Source organism: Lissotriton helveticus, chromosome 2_1 (assembly GCF_964261635.1).
Source record: "Lissotriton helveticus chromosome 2_1, aLisHel1.1, whole genome shotgun sequence".
Taxonomy (NCBI): domain Eukaryota; kingdom Metazoa; phylum Chordata; class Amphibia; order Caudata; family Salamandridae; genus Lissotriton; species Lissotriton helveticus.
In genome coordinates this window covers 1,167,224,696-1,167,240,060 of record NC_136059.1, presented here as the reverse complement: position 1 = coordinate 1,167,240,060, position 15,365 = coordinate 1,167,224,696, and positions in this window count along the sequence as shown.

The following is a 15,365-nucleotide window of genomic DNA, read 5'->3' as shown; positions in this document are numbered from 1 at the left end:
CAGCTGGGGTAGAGAAACTGAGAAAACCGTCCAGTGAAAAAGTGGGCGATGTATCCCAGGTCTCTTGAAGAGCCAGTATATTAGCTGGTTAATAAACTCAAGCCAAATAGGATCAGAGATTTTTGAGCTAAGTCCTGCCACATTCCAAGTAAGAATTTTGCAGCGATGTCTCTGTAGGCTAGGAGCCCCTTCGTCCGCAGCTGAAACATCAGGCAGTCAATCGTTAGTCTCCATTGATGTCAATGGGGAGAATTGGTTGGCAGGGCTGATTGCAGCTGCACCCACACTTTCCTGTGGCACATGATCGACCACACTGGGAGGGTCTCTTCCCGCCCCGCCTGATGACTCTCGGCCAGATCTTTGATATACCTTGTTAAAGCGCTGCTGGTAAGATAAATGTGTGGTAACACGGGCAGGCCCCGCCTGGCGAATCACAGGCGTTTTGGCCAGAGATCTTGTTATCCCACCTGGGGGATAAAAATAACCCAGGGGAAGTGGTCTAATACCATTATTTCCCGCAGAACCAGAGAACCAGGCAGTCCATCCTAAAACAACAGAACCACATAACACGAGGACATGATGTTAATGCCTCTGGTTCTACAACTTTAATATTGAATATACCCAGAGAAGTGAGCAGTCCTTAGCGGAACATTAGAGAAACGGAATCTAATCCTGCAAGGACAAGACTTAGGCGCCTCTGGATTTTAACTATGGAAAGACGACCAGTAATACAGATTTTAGGCACAACAACTCTAAACTCATCAAATGCATAGGTACCTTACTTACAGGAGTATGATATTGGATATATTATCCAGAGAAACAACTCAACAGAATTGGCTTTCAAAAATTTAATAATATAGAAATACAACTTAAACATACGGACTTCAAGAGCAATTATATAGACCCCTACACCACGACAGAAACCAAAAGGTGTCTTGATAAAGGTGGACAGTAATTTGGAAAACCACCGAAACGCGTCGACGCTACACACAGTATAATTCAGGATCTCGACATCTTCGCTGATATATTGTATCATAGTACATATAGCTTAGGTGTATACAATAGAGTCCGAATATACAATAAGTATTGCACAAATTTTATGTCTTACTGTTTTTTCTGTCTTTGTGATTCAATCTTGCTGGCCGAAATTGAAACTCCTTTTTATTGTTTTATTTTTGCTGAGTGGACTCCAATCTTTGGGACCACTCTCCTTTTAACATTTGTATGTTTCAATAAATTGTAAGAATTCTTCATATATATTTGTATTGTGGTATTGTTTTTCCTTGACCCCTTTTTGGCTTCTTCTAATCATTCTCATTCAGGGGAATACTTCTAGTTCACTAGTCAATCGTTAGTCTCCATTGATGTCAATGGGGAGAATTGGTTGGCAGGGCTGATTGCAGCTGCACCCACACTTTCCTGTGGCACATGATCGACCACACTGGGAGGGTCTCTTCCCGCCCCGCCTGATGACTCTCGGCCAGATCTTTGATATACCTTGTTAAAGCGCTGCTGGTAAGATAAATGTGGGGTAACACGGGCAGGCCCCGCATGGCGAATCACAGGTGTTTTGGCCAGAGATCTTGTTATCCCACCTGGGGGATAAAAATAACCCAGGGGAAGTGGTCTAATACCATTATTTGACAACTCTGAGGCATCCCAGAACAACCTGTGTGCGCTGTCATATTTGTTAAAATTTACGACCAAGCAGTCCCCTGGGATAGTTTTGGGAAGATTCCCCACCCAGCTCACTCTTTGTGCCATAATAATAGTGCTTGTTATATCTGTGCCTCCAGTACTGAACTCTGTGCAGTGTTCCCCAGCCAGACTCATCAGGTCTTTACTTGTCTCCCATTTACCGTCCCTTAGTGGAGGAATCCCTCTGAAGACAGCCACCAGGGGGGCCGCGTCTGGGGGGTGATTTAGATAATTTGTTTTATGAACGGCCCCGCTGTGTACCTGATTAATGGTGTGTGCATCCTGTTTAGTGTGATTAGTCTCCTTCGTGATACCTCCACTTGCCTGGCTGTTCTCACTAGAGGTTTCTCTCCGATGGGATGTGTTGTTCCTACCCCTATTGCTGGAAATGCCAGGTGAGGGGTTAGTTGCATTCTCGTTCTGGCTTACGAATTGTTTAAGAAGAGTGTCGATTTCTTATACTTGGCCAATAGGCCCATTACACATTCATTTAGTGTGTCCACTATGTCCTTTGCTACTGCTTCCAAAGCTGGTTCAAGTCTTTTTAGGAACAGTTCTTCCACGATATCACATACATTGTCCCTTAAAGTGACAGCTTAGTGGATGGATTTCCCATGAGTAGCTTTCTTTACCACTCATCTATCTAAGATAAGCCCTGTCAGTCCCAGCAACAACAATCTTTACCCGGATACAGCGGACATAGCAGAGAAGATGGACATATTGAAAGGGACCCAACACATCAGTTTAATAGAATTACCTTGAGACCATTGGCCATGCCATATTTGTCGTCGGGAGCCTTCTCCCCAGCGTAACACTAATTCAAACACCCATAATCAAGATAAACCTGATTCACTTTTTCACACACCGGAAATAGAAGAGCACTTTTTCCAGGACCTCTGCCAGGGTAAACCAAATGATGAGACGTCATGCCAACCAAATTTCCCAGGATCCACCACCCCGATACCACCCACCCAAAATAAGGCATCACCCAGCAGGTTTTCTGGCTGTTTGAGCGAGCCATTCTCAGGGCACTTGCATCACCTGGAACATTGTGCTTGTCCATCATCAGGAGAACAAAGCGGTCCACCAACATCTCCAGTCGGGCCTCACCTGCTAAACACAATGGAGACTGTCAGCAAAGTAATGATCCTCCATGCAGATAAATTGGACACCCAAGTAGACCTCCTGAATATTCTCGCAATCCATGTTCAGGGGGTCAAACAAAAGTTGCACAGCTTCAATGAGATGATCCTGAGGGTGCAGTGAGTCCGGGAAACAGCTTATCAAATGTGTCACTGTCACTGCACCCAAATATTCGATAAATTAGCGAGTGACAAAACTACTGGTTACAACAAGGGAAGTTTAAACCAAGCCTGCAACTTTAACAGAGAAAGAAAAAGAAGCTTTAAAGGAAATAGACTTGGAATGTCTCAATTCCGCAGTGGGGCACAAAAACAGCAAAATAGGATCAACCATCATACCAATCAAACTAATCAAGGCAATAACATCCACATCCAATCCTCCAAGCGTACTTGACAACTCAGGTACCTTGGATTTATCACCACAAGTTCAACATAAGCAGTCTCCATTAAGACAATTAAAGGTACCCAAGCCACGATCTAAATGGGAGAGAAAACAACTGAGAAAGTCCTGAAAGAGCAAACAAACAAGCCAGGCATTAGATCCAATCCTGGCAACATCCGTACAAAACTGAATTCCCCAGAAGACAAAGTAATTCAAAATAGCATGGAAGCAGTAAGTCTCAAGGAGCAACCAATTTCATCTCCTACGCTGCCCGCCACTCTTAGTATCTCAAACCACAACACAAAGGAGCTACCTCCACCAGAAAAAAATCTATAGTTTACTTAAACCTGCAGCAAGTAAGGAGAAATACAATCTAAAAACTCAGGCCATACAATCAATAGTAGGGAGCACCACGGTGGCAATAAGGAAAACAAGCCAGGGTGAGGCTTCCTTGACACAGGAAAACGGCACAGACGTAGGCCGTAATTCGAAAACAAACAGGGGAGGTGTACTCCATCCACAAAAAAACACATTGGAATCTCGAGATTTATCCTACACTTCCTTAGAATCCAAGGAGTTGAAGAAAGAAACAGAAAGGAGCTCAGTTAATGAGTGGCAGTACAGCCCTCCAAATAACAACAAAGTAGTCTTTAATCCCCAATATGTCTCAAGGGGTACGCATGACATTCTTAACAGAAGTGTATTGCTCAAACTATTTAAAACTTTCCCCCCCCCATGAGCCATATCAATGCCAACTACATCAAAGCATTGAGTTCAAACAAAACTCGAGCCTCATGGGTCAAGAATTCACAACAGCCACATTCATCAATAATACTCTCACCGAACAGATTTGGCAGCAGAAGGACTTGTTCGCCAAATGGGGTATCAAGTTAAAAAAGATAGTGCCTCTCTGTTACCCCAGCCTGTTACAACCACCACTTCACATAGTGAGCCTGTTAAAAGGGGCAAAAGGCCCAGGTCATCATAGCCTAACAAAGGACAAAGAGTATTCGGCCAGTCAAATTACCATCACCTTTGACCATCCTGAAGCTAGCAAGCCTTCGGGTTCCCGGCCCTCGAACATGGCAGTAACTCCCTTAGGAAGGGTATGAATAATTCCATCAATAGCTCCACATGCATATCAAGGTTGCAACATCTGTTCCTGGAACATGCACAGCCTGCACACAAAATTAGTAGAACCCAACTTCATGGATTTTATAACACAGCACAACATTCTTTTTTTTCAAGAATCTTGGCAGAAAACCCCCTCCCCACTAACCAGTTATAAAGAATTCCTGAACCCGGCCAAGAGAGCTACAAAATATGGAAGAGCAAAAGGGGGCCTCTCCACCTTTATTTCAACAGAAATCCCATGGCATGCTACTATTATAGACGTAGACTGCTCTTGGATGTTATGTGTCAAACTTGATGCCTCGTCGTCCCACAGTCTGCTTATACTCAACTTCTTCATCCAGCTCGCATCCAAACAAAAGAGGCTAAGAATTGAACGACTAATTACATCATTAACAACATTAAAACTTGCCTATCCAGATGCCAACATAATATTGTCGGCGACTTCAACATAAATCTACAACAGGTTAGGCAGTCCACCTGAATGACCTCTGAATGTGTGTACTCAATGGTCGTAGCCAGACAGATAGGCCCGCAGCATACACAAGGGTCACCCACAAAACATGCTCAATCATCGACTACACCTTCAAGGACTATGACCTTCTCCCGTACATTGAGAACTTTCAAATAAAAGACAGGGCGGAATGCGATCATCAACCACAATCTTGCACTTTATCCGGAACTTTTGCAATTCCAGAGAAAGCAAAGGCAATGTCTTCTCTAACACAATGTTATAACCTAAAATGCCTTTGCTGGAAAAAGGAAAATATTGAGGACATCACAAGCATATACACCAGTCTCTTGGAAATATTCAATCTCGAAACACTGAGCATACCGGCATGTGAGTTTTTCATCCATGTCATAAACAATAAATTTTCCAAGCACACCCATGGCCATAAAAAAGAAGCCCAAAAGGGGCAGCCTGGTTCACCAACAGTCTGAGGAAACAAAAAAAACAACTAAATAAGCACCTTAGACAACTACGATCTCGGGGACCAGACCACCACCAGGAAATCCTGCTTTTAATTGCAAAAGCAAGAAAGAAGCATACAAGGGACATAAAATTGGCCACAAAAGAGTACTACAAACATATTTGGGCAAATCCTCTCCATGCATGTAAACTAAGGGACTCCAAGCCCTTTTTGGATCATATCAATCAGCTAACGATTGTCAGGAATGGACATCACAACTCAGATGTAATGGAGGCCACTTGGAGAGCCCATATCGAACACTTATATAATGAAACTCCATCTTCAATTGCTCCAAATAGCGGAACACCAATAGGGAAGAGGTCCGGTAGTGGAGGACAAGTCAACGACATCCTGATCCACAAACCACCTGAAGTCTTCGAGTCGTTTTCAGAAGAACAAGTACTAAAAATCATAAAAAATGTTAAACCTGAGAGAGCTCCAGGTCCCAATGGATTACCAAATGCCATATTTCGGCATGACTCTCATTTTGGTCTTGTCTCCTGACTCCCCTTTTTACCAAAGCTATAACATGCAGTCTGATTCCTGAGTCCTGGAGAGGAAGTATCCTTAACCCATTTCACAAGTCGGGTTCCCGCTCAGATCCTTCCAACTATAGGTTGATTGCATTAATAGATGTGGGGGCGAAAATATATGCATCTAATCTCTTGGTTGAGTTAGAGGCTTGGGTTAGCCGATCAAACATAATACCCTACACTCAAACTGTATTTCAGGCAGGGATGGGCACCCTCACTAACATCTCTGCGGTCACTCTCCTAGTCAATCAAGCCTTTGCAAAATCTAGGCCTTTGTATGCCTACTTTATTGACCTAGAAGCAGATTTCGATAAAGTTTCAAGAGCTAATTTATGGGCAAAAATGCAAGACTGGTGGGTCCTGCCCAGACTCCTGGAGGCCATCATCAGTCTTTATTCACACACGTGGGTCCAAATCAAGAAAGGAGATGGGTCCAGTTAAACCAGCAAGATTCCAACATTCAACGGGCAAAAACAGGGTTGCGTTTTAGCGACCTGTCTATTTAACATTTACACCTCCGATCTTGGAAAGCGCCTCCGGATAATTCAAGCCGACCCTCCGAAATTGGGCAAAATACCAACACTGTGTCTCCAATATGCAGACAACATTGTCTTGCTAGCACAAACTCCCATAGGCCTACAGAAACTGGTTACAGAATTGGGAGCCTACGCTACCCTGAACCAACTTACGATTAACCATCAAAAAACAAAAGGTATGTATTTCGCCAAATACAATATAACATCGAAAAGGCATACTTTTTCCTGGAAATTGGGTGAGCAACCACTGACCAGGGTAGTGTGCTATAAATACCTAGTCTTTCTGCTAGATTACAAGCTTAACTTTAAGCTACATTTGGGCCAAGGACGTATAAAGGAAAACAATTGTTATTCGCCTTCAAAATCCTAAGAAACAAACTCATAGGTTGTTTCACTGGTCACCTGCTAAAAGTGATTGCCGCAAAATTCCTACCTTCCATCTCATATGGCTTAGAAATTCTGAACATTAAAGATGCCACAGTCTTACACACAGCACAATCCACATTTTTTAAGAGATTGTTTTCAATACCGCTACACACCTCACAGGCACAAATCCGCCTAGAATATGGATACAAAAATCAGATCCTGGCAAGGCAAGGCGCATTAGTAAAGTATTACTGGAGGATGAGGGAAGCAGAAGACAACACCCTAGCCCCCCATTGTTGGGTCAAGATTGAAAACCAAGTGAGACTAGTCAATTCAATCACAACAGTCCTGAAGGGATCCCTGTCGGCACTACAGCTTGAGGAGGCTAGACTCACCCCTGCAACGTACTCTGGATTCAAAAGCCTGGTGAATAACGTCATCAAGTGGAACTCTTTATTAACAGACAAAACAATCTTTGCAAAAAAACATCACACCTGGGCTGTGATACAGGCCTACCAGAGGCTGGAGCAGCAGCAGTATCTGATGGAACATTTCTCCCACCAGAAAAACCATCATCTGACGTTGCTACGACTGGGATCCTTCCTCTCAAAGGATCTGACCCCAAAATGGAAACAAACATGGCCATCCAAGGAATGCCACCTCTGTGGTAAAGGGGAGGAGTCCCTACTACATCTACTATGTATTTTCCCTTTTTTTATTGGAAACTCGAAAAACCATCCTTCGGGACGCTCTAAGGAAGGAACAAATAGGAACATGTAGAGCAGCAGTCATTAGGTGCCTTGGAGTGTCGTCAATTCACCTGTCCTGCAGAGCCATAAAACTTTGGAAACTTGCGGCAAAAGAACTGGAAAAAAGCGACTCTAGTCAAGTAGCCAACTAATTGGCACATATTCTTTAAATATACTGTTATACTTGTCATTATTTTAATTTAATTAGTTGTCCCCTATTCGTGGTTACGACCTTAAGGCCTTTTTAAGTTTTTAAAATGTACACTTAAAGTATTGTGTTTCATGATGAATGTCCATCCTTTTATAATTTTTATTGAACCAAATAAAAGTATATTTGACTTCACTTGACAGTCGCATCCATTCCTAGATGCAACAGTTGCATCCTTGCCTCGTGGGACACGTGTGCCTGCATTGGCCCTAGGTGGACATTCTAGACCCAGCACAGGTCAAGGGGTAACATTTTAAAGTGGTATGTTGGATACTGTACAAATCTTGCAATGTACTTGCAAACATAGCTGTGGCATAAGGAGACTATCCATGTGGCACTATGTGGCCATTGCCAATATACACCCCTCTATTTCCAATCTCAGGACATCAGGTAGACTATACAGTGACCACATGTGTAAGACCAAAAGCAACGTCATTGTCATGACCCCCTCATGCGCTCTAAGCGCAGTAGACTTAATATGTTAGGATCATGTTGTGTTACCCCTGTGGTGCTTCATGCATGCTACTATGCCATGACTGAGTCTTCATAACCCCTCAGATTCCTTGACACTTGAGTCTGTTGTATTACCCCTGTGCTGCCCTTTCACACTTATTATTCCATGAGCATTGTTCCCCATTACATGTGATTCCATTGTGCCCGTAAACATATGGGTACCTTGCACCCACTGCCACTAGAGTCTTGGTTTTGTGTTCCTTTGTGATTGGATCCAAGCATCAGTTTGCACCTTCCCTTCCTGCAAGGTGGAAGCCAGTGCACCAACACATTTATCCTTCTGGAGTCATGGGGAATTTTCCAGGCTGCAACTTGCTGCATGTGCCACACGTGAACTGCTACAGCCGTTGGAGCCTCAACTTGGTATGCCTACCAGTCCTAAAACCCCAGGACCTTGATTGGCCTGCACTCCCTGCAGGACAATCTTCACCCGTCCCACTCACCTCAAGAATCTGCCAGAACCATTCTGCAATGGGGTCTTCAGCAGTCTAAGTTGGACTGGTGATTCCAGTCTGCCCAGCTTCCTCAACTCTGCTTTCCTCTCCCCTCCTGCATTGTTATTCCAGCTGCTGTAGCATGATATTTGTGACAATGTAGCCAGCAAATAGTTCACATTTCCTGTGTTGTGTGAAAAGCCACGTATGCATGTATGCGTTGTTTACATGTGATAGGTTTTACATGTTCGCATGACACTAGGCCTTTGTCCATGACAACTGTCACTCATTATCTCTGATCGTGTCTGCACCAACATTAGTTCCAGCAAGTTGATGTCATTCTGCATGCTCATACATTTATGATAACCACTACATTGTGAGACTGTTCTCAAGTATGTAAGTTGGTGGATTGAGTTCCAAACTTCACTGATTGCCATCTGTTGTACACGTTGCTGCTGCACAAGACAGCAACACTGCTAGCTGTGCAGCTCTGCACTGCTCAAGTGCAAGGGAAGAGTGAGGATACATTTGGAATTTGATATGTGGCATGCCTGTCCCTTTAATGCAGTACACTGCTTTACATAGCATTTCTGTCTATATGCAATTGATGGATGTGAGACCCGGCCCCATGTTGCTCAACAGGTCTGATGACATTATTGTTAAATTTTGAGGCATGCTTCCCTTTGACGAGATGTGGGTGAGTTGATGTTTACTTGGACTGTGAATTGAACTGAAACACAAATGATGGATTCAAGCATTTATTTTCATGCCGAACCTTCAGAATATGTTTGGACATGTGCTTCAGGAGAAGAAATGTTACACAATGTGGCTGCGTCACTTGTTCCCAGCCAATGCATTCTGGATCTCTTCAGCATTCTCATCCTCCATTGGTTCCTGCTCCTAATGGTCCCCGTCCCATGGAACATTTGTCTGGACATAGATTTTGTGGTGAATGGCACACACAAGTATTTTTTTGCAGACCATAGGGGGTGAGTAGAGCAATCTCCCCCCTGACACGTCCAAGCATCTGAACTGGGACTTGAGCAGACCAAAGGGTCTCTTCACACTGTTGCAGGTCTTGATCAGTGCCTGATTGTAGTTTTTGTCTGGCTCAGTCTGAGGTTGCACTATTGGGTTGATGACTCAGGGCTCAACACCATATCCTTGGACAGCTGAAAGTGAAATAGAAATAAACAAGTGTCAAAGGCTTTTGCTCTCTGATACAACTAAATATATTTCCAATTGTGTTCAGCACACATGAAAAAATGAAAATATCTTTTGGGATTGGTTTTGTGCAGAAAGGTGCCCCTTCCTGCACAGAAACAATCCTGCATGCAATGCAGACACCTTTACCTAATGGTGCAAGCGTGCCCACATTGGCGCAAGGCAGCAAATTGTGCACCAGCGCAGAGGGAAAGGACAGAAATGCAACGTATTTCATAAATCTGGTGCATTCCTGCCCTTAAACATTGGCATGGGGCAGTGCAGCAAGAAGACTTGCTGCGCTTTCCTATGTCTATTTCCTACAAATGAAGTCCATAGGAAGCTTGAGTGGCTTTTACGACTTCAGTTCTATTTCATTGTTAGACATCACCTGGGGGAGCCAAATGATTTGTCACATTAAAATGTTTTCTTGGGATGGTGTGCATGACATGCCTCATGAACCATGGGAATTGCATGAACACACTACCCACAATGGCAATGGAACCCCTCCCTTACACACAGTGATGCTACACTGCATTTTGGCAAGCATTGCATTGTTCTGTACCTTTATGCCATTCAAATGTACCCAAAGTGTGTGTGCATGTCTTCACATGTGTGACTTGGGGGTTTGCCTTCCATATGTACTATGAAGCATGGTGCATATATGAGGTACACCCCTCGAACATATGGCCCTATCTGCGTCTACAGTCACAGAGATGGCTAATATGTCATACATTTTTAAATGTTAGTGGGTCTGTTAAGTACCAGAGTTTTGTTTACCTACAAGTAGACCATTCCACTAGCACCCATCCTGGAAGTGCTTGTTGATGATCGAGTGGCTGAAGATATATACGTCGTGCGGAATCCCTTGGTATTTAGCAAGGATGTTGGTAAACATCCCCTGATGGTTCACAATGGCCTGGATGTTGATAGAGTAGGTGTGCAATCCATGGCACCTAGCATATGTGGGAATCCTAAAATGGATTAGAAGTCTTGCTTAATCTCCATCTGTAGTTGTTGCGTGATGAGGAAGAGGCGGTACAAGGGTGTTAGGCAGATGAATTCATCCAGGACAGAAGGTAGGAAAGCTGAAAAAGATTGCTGCCATATTACTGCCCTTCTAGCTGTTGTGGTCTGAAATGAACCAGATGCCAGCATGTGGAGGACAGCCATCAGTTTGGCCTGCAGAGGAATGTTGGTGGGCCTGTCATTTGGGGGCTGGAACATTGGTGCTATCTTGAACAGCAGCTCAATTATGGACTCCCTCCTGAGTCAGCAGTGTGTGCTAACCTCAACCCCCCTGAGGCCAATGAGGGTAGTCCTCTGGTGGTACATGTGCTCCCTTTTCCTGTGCTACCTATGTGGTGGTGAGCTCCTCCCGACTCTGAGCTGCATGATTAGCACCTTCATGGCGTAGTTAAGCTTGGCAGACTTTTGTTGGACTTGTCTGTATGTACCACAGCCAATGCGGCATTTCCTATCGCATTGCTGTGCACGCCACTTGCCAACAATGCGTTCCACATAGTAAAACCATAGATATCATTTTGAGAGTTTTGTACTGGATTTTACAGGGTAATGTCTACCTTGCATATTTAAATTTCGGTGTGCCGCAGTTGGTTCTGGCACAGGTATATTCTGAGACAAGAACTGACAGCGTGTGAAATATTTTGGCACAGCAGAGGCACAGGCCGCTCGTAAATAAGCCCTTGAGTCTATAGTGGCCTGGGCATTAGAATATTTCATTCTAGATATATTGCTGTCTCATATAGTCCCACATTAAAGGATGTTCCAAACAAAATTACATTTCAAATTGGAATATTGTGTTGTGGTGTACAGCAGAAAGAGTAAATCGAAAAGAAATCTGACTGAAGTAAATTTATAGTGCAAATTGTTCAAACGCAGATGCTACACCCACAATCTATAGTAAGGCTCGAATTTGGTAGGACTGTTGAGGCACCTATGGCTGAAAAATCTGCCACGAATTAGGTTTTTGAATTGTGTGTCGTGTAGAGGGGATAGGGTTGGTATAGCAATGATTTCCAGAGTCTCAGTAAGTTGAGGGAGCTTTGGTGTAGGCCGACATTCGAAGTAGGCCTGGGCGAAATTCTAAATCTCACTTTTTTGGTAATTTCACATTCCGCTTGCTATCAGATATTACCAAAATTATTCCACTTTTCTTAATTACTCCTGTTTGCTGGAAAATGATTGAGCGCAAACAAAGTGAATGCCGAGAACATGAGCAGTTTTGACTCATGGCGACTCATGGTGCTTCTGTTTTTGGGACTACTTTTTATCACAAGATTTGTCCTTGCAAACAAAATGGATGGGAAATGCATTTGGTACTAAAATATAGAGCTAAGTGGTATATTTGTATTTTATGTAATTACACAGATATTTAATGAAATGTTGAAAACGCAAATTATAGGCTCTTCCCAAAGATATCACTTATTGATAATATGCCGCAATATATGCACGTGGCAGAGAGGTATTATTAGGCAGCCACATCTTTATTTTCTTTTTGGGATTCATAAAATATGCAGCTTTGTGTGTGGGGTTTGTTTTCTTCCTTTCTCGCGGTGGTCTTTATGTCTGTTGTATGAATTTTCTTTGGCGATTTAATTTCCCACTTTATAAACAACCTGCTCCATAGTACACACGTAAAAGCAATGATTTTCATTTTAATGATGTTGCACTATTTTCCCAAGGCACACAGGAAATGCGAATTCTTTCATAATGGAGATGTGTAGCAGATGAATAATATATAAAAATCCATGTTTATTCATTCATATATGCAAACCTGCAGATGAGCAATCGAAATGCAGAATGCTTCGAATTAGGTGGCTGACTAATAGGAGGGAACGGCCATAATCACGAATCATGTAGAATGCTCATGTTTTTTCTTTCATAACTAAGCTAGAAATGATTGAGTATGCATTTGAGCTGAGGGAATGCGTTTTTCTATTTAGGACTAACCCTGGGCGTAGTTTGCCTAGTAGCGCTCCGCGTAGCTACGCCAAGTGCACTTTGCACTAGCACGTAGTGCAGTAGGTAAATGCTGTTCGGACTAATTGCACAGTGCCGGATGCTTGTCCTCACTGTACAATCATTGCAAACGGCATCTTGCACAGTGCAAATGGTCGTTTTTTGCAGCTTGAGTAGATTTGTACTCGAGCTGCAGCTTTCTTAACGTAGACTGGTAGTTCTCATCGTGAGCGGTCGCGAGCATACGCGACCACTCGCAATGGGAAACCTGACCTCCCCGCGTTGAGAATCTCTCCGGGAGGTTTATTTTCCACGCTCGAGATTGGCAACTTGATGTTGCTGATCGCGAACGAGGAAAAAGTCTCACTAGGATTTTGATTTTGCTCGCTCGCGGTCGCCAGCTTGACGTTGAGGACCGCGAGCAAGCAAAAAATGCCCCCTATGCTACGCGTTTTTGCACTGTGCTACGTGCTATTCGTGTAGTGTGTAGTACCGCAAACTATGCATGCTCCGTGAGTAGAGTGTAGTCCTATGCCCAGGGTTATTTAAGACACAAAGCAAATATAGAACTGTTAAGTGTGCGGAACTCGGGCCACATAACTTTTTAGGCTCGCTCCATTACATGTTCTTAGTGACAATTAAAGTGATGCTTAGGGCAAACTCCTTTTATCATCATGTTATAAAATAGAGAAACAACCACCTCCTTTCAGGTCATTTTGGACATTGTTTCCAGTCCTGCACTTTCCAGGAATCACCTAATGCATACTGGGTGTTGTTTTTTCCATTGCACTATTTAGACTAAAAAACCTGAAAACAAATATTTGCAGGTCCAAATGTCAGGAATTGATGTAGCGTCTAGAAAGACCTGAAAAAGAAGTGGTTACCGTATTATGCAACACAACTTTTTTGTGTTGTTTATTTCGTTGTGCTGCTTTACTGCAGTCTTGAAGTGTTAGTGTCTCAGGGACTGATTTACAGTTTGAAGGATCGGACTCCATTTGTCAGGGTGGGGGAGGAGATTACCTTTGCCACCCTGATGGACTAGGTTCTGCCAAATTTAGAGATGACTTCCTGCCCTGCTGTTACATCTGTACCTTGAAAGAAGAAGCTGTCACAATGTTTCCCTTCATGTACTAAACGTTTGGGGGACAGTCACTTTCACATTTTGATGGGCGTTCATCACACTTTGTAACTTTTTTATATTTCAGAAACAAACTCTCAAACCAGGAGTTTTTTTTCCTAAAAAACAAAAACTAAAGAATCCTTCTCCCAGGAAGTTTTCTCTCTATGTGTGGGGGTAAATATTTTTCTTTTCGTCCCGTACAACCAGGTTGTACCTGGCAGTGGCAGACAGTAAAGAAGGACATTACGCGTCCACCCTATATTGGTCTGGGGAATATAATGCCCTTCCTTTGACTCCCCATACTCCACCAGACCATCTGAAGAATTTTTCTATTGATGGAGTCTATAGGGGCTCACTCAATGGGATGCACCCATCTCTAAACGGGTGGGTGGACCATGGGCATGGCAGACAGGGTATTCCGTCACATTTGCAATGGAGTACTCTCTCTGCCAAACTCTACATCAGGCTCTAAATTAGTTGAGGCAACTGTAGTTTAACATCTTAAAGGTAGGTAAATAGTTCTTTGTGACTAGAGCTTAAAGGAGTTTTCTGGTTTTAACTTGAAATTTAGGACCATTTGTTGATATCAAGAGAAAACTCAATGTAGGTCTGGAGTTGCCCACTTTTTTTATTAATCATGCAATTCAGTGCAGCCATTTCTCATGCTGCACAGCACGAAGATAGCAATTTAAAGCATATTTGTCCATTCCATACAGAAATCACATCACTTCTCGAAAACATTCATTGATTACTGCAACTTTAAAAGGCTAATAACTAACCCTGAACAAAGTAAATATTTGATTTTTGGTAAACATCCTCCAGTGAAATACAGCTTTCTGGTTCAATCTGAGAAATTAGAATAGATGAAAATATTTCAGCATCTGGGTAGGCGAAATGGGGAAATAGGGGATGGTCAACCCGAATAGACAAAACTAAACTTACATTAGATCTGACATCTTTTGTAATATATATACTTTCATCACAAAAATGGGTAGGGTGCAATGTAGAAGGTAGAATGAGAGCTTTAAATGAGATCACAGAAGGGGCTTGTAGGGATGTCAGAGGCACCATTTCCAACTCTAAGAAAATGTAGGTCCAGAAAATAAGGGAGGTGATTGCTGCGTCCTAATTATGGTGCATTGCTATCGCCCCACCCGCCAGCTGTGCTGGGAGTGTAAGTGACTGAAGTATGCATTTCTTTACCCATACACATAATTTGGATGTGCATCCAGTGTACCAGGAATCACAGTCCCATATTTACAATACAATTCGTGGCCACTTCAGGAGCGCAAGGCAGCGCACATTAATATATTGTGCATCATAAGTTTACAAAAGCACAGTGGCAACATTTTTTGCATCATGGAAGAGCCAGCACCCCCATCCCTAAGCCCCCC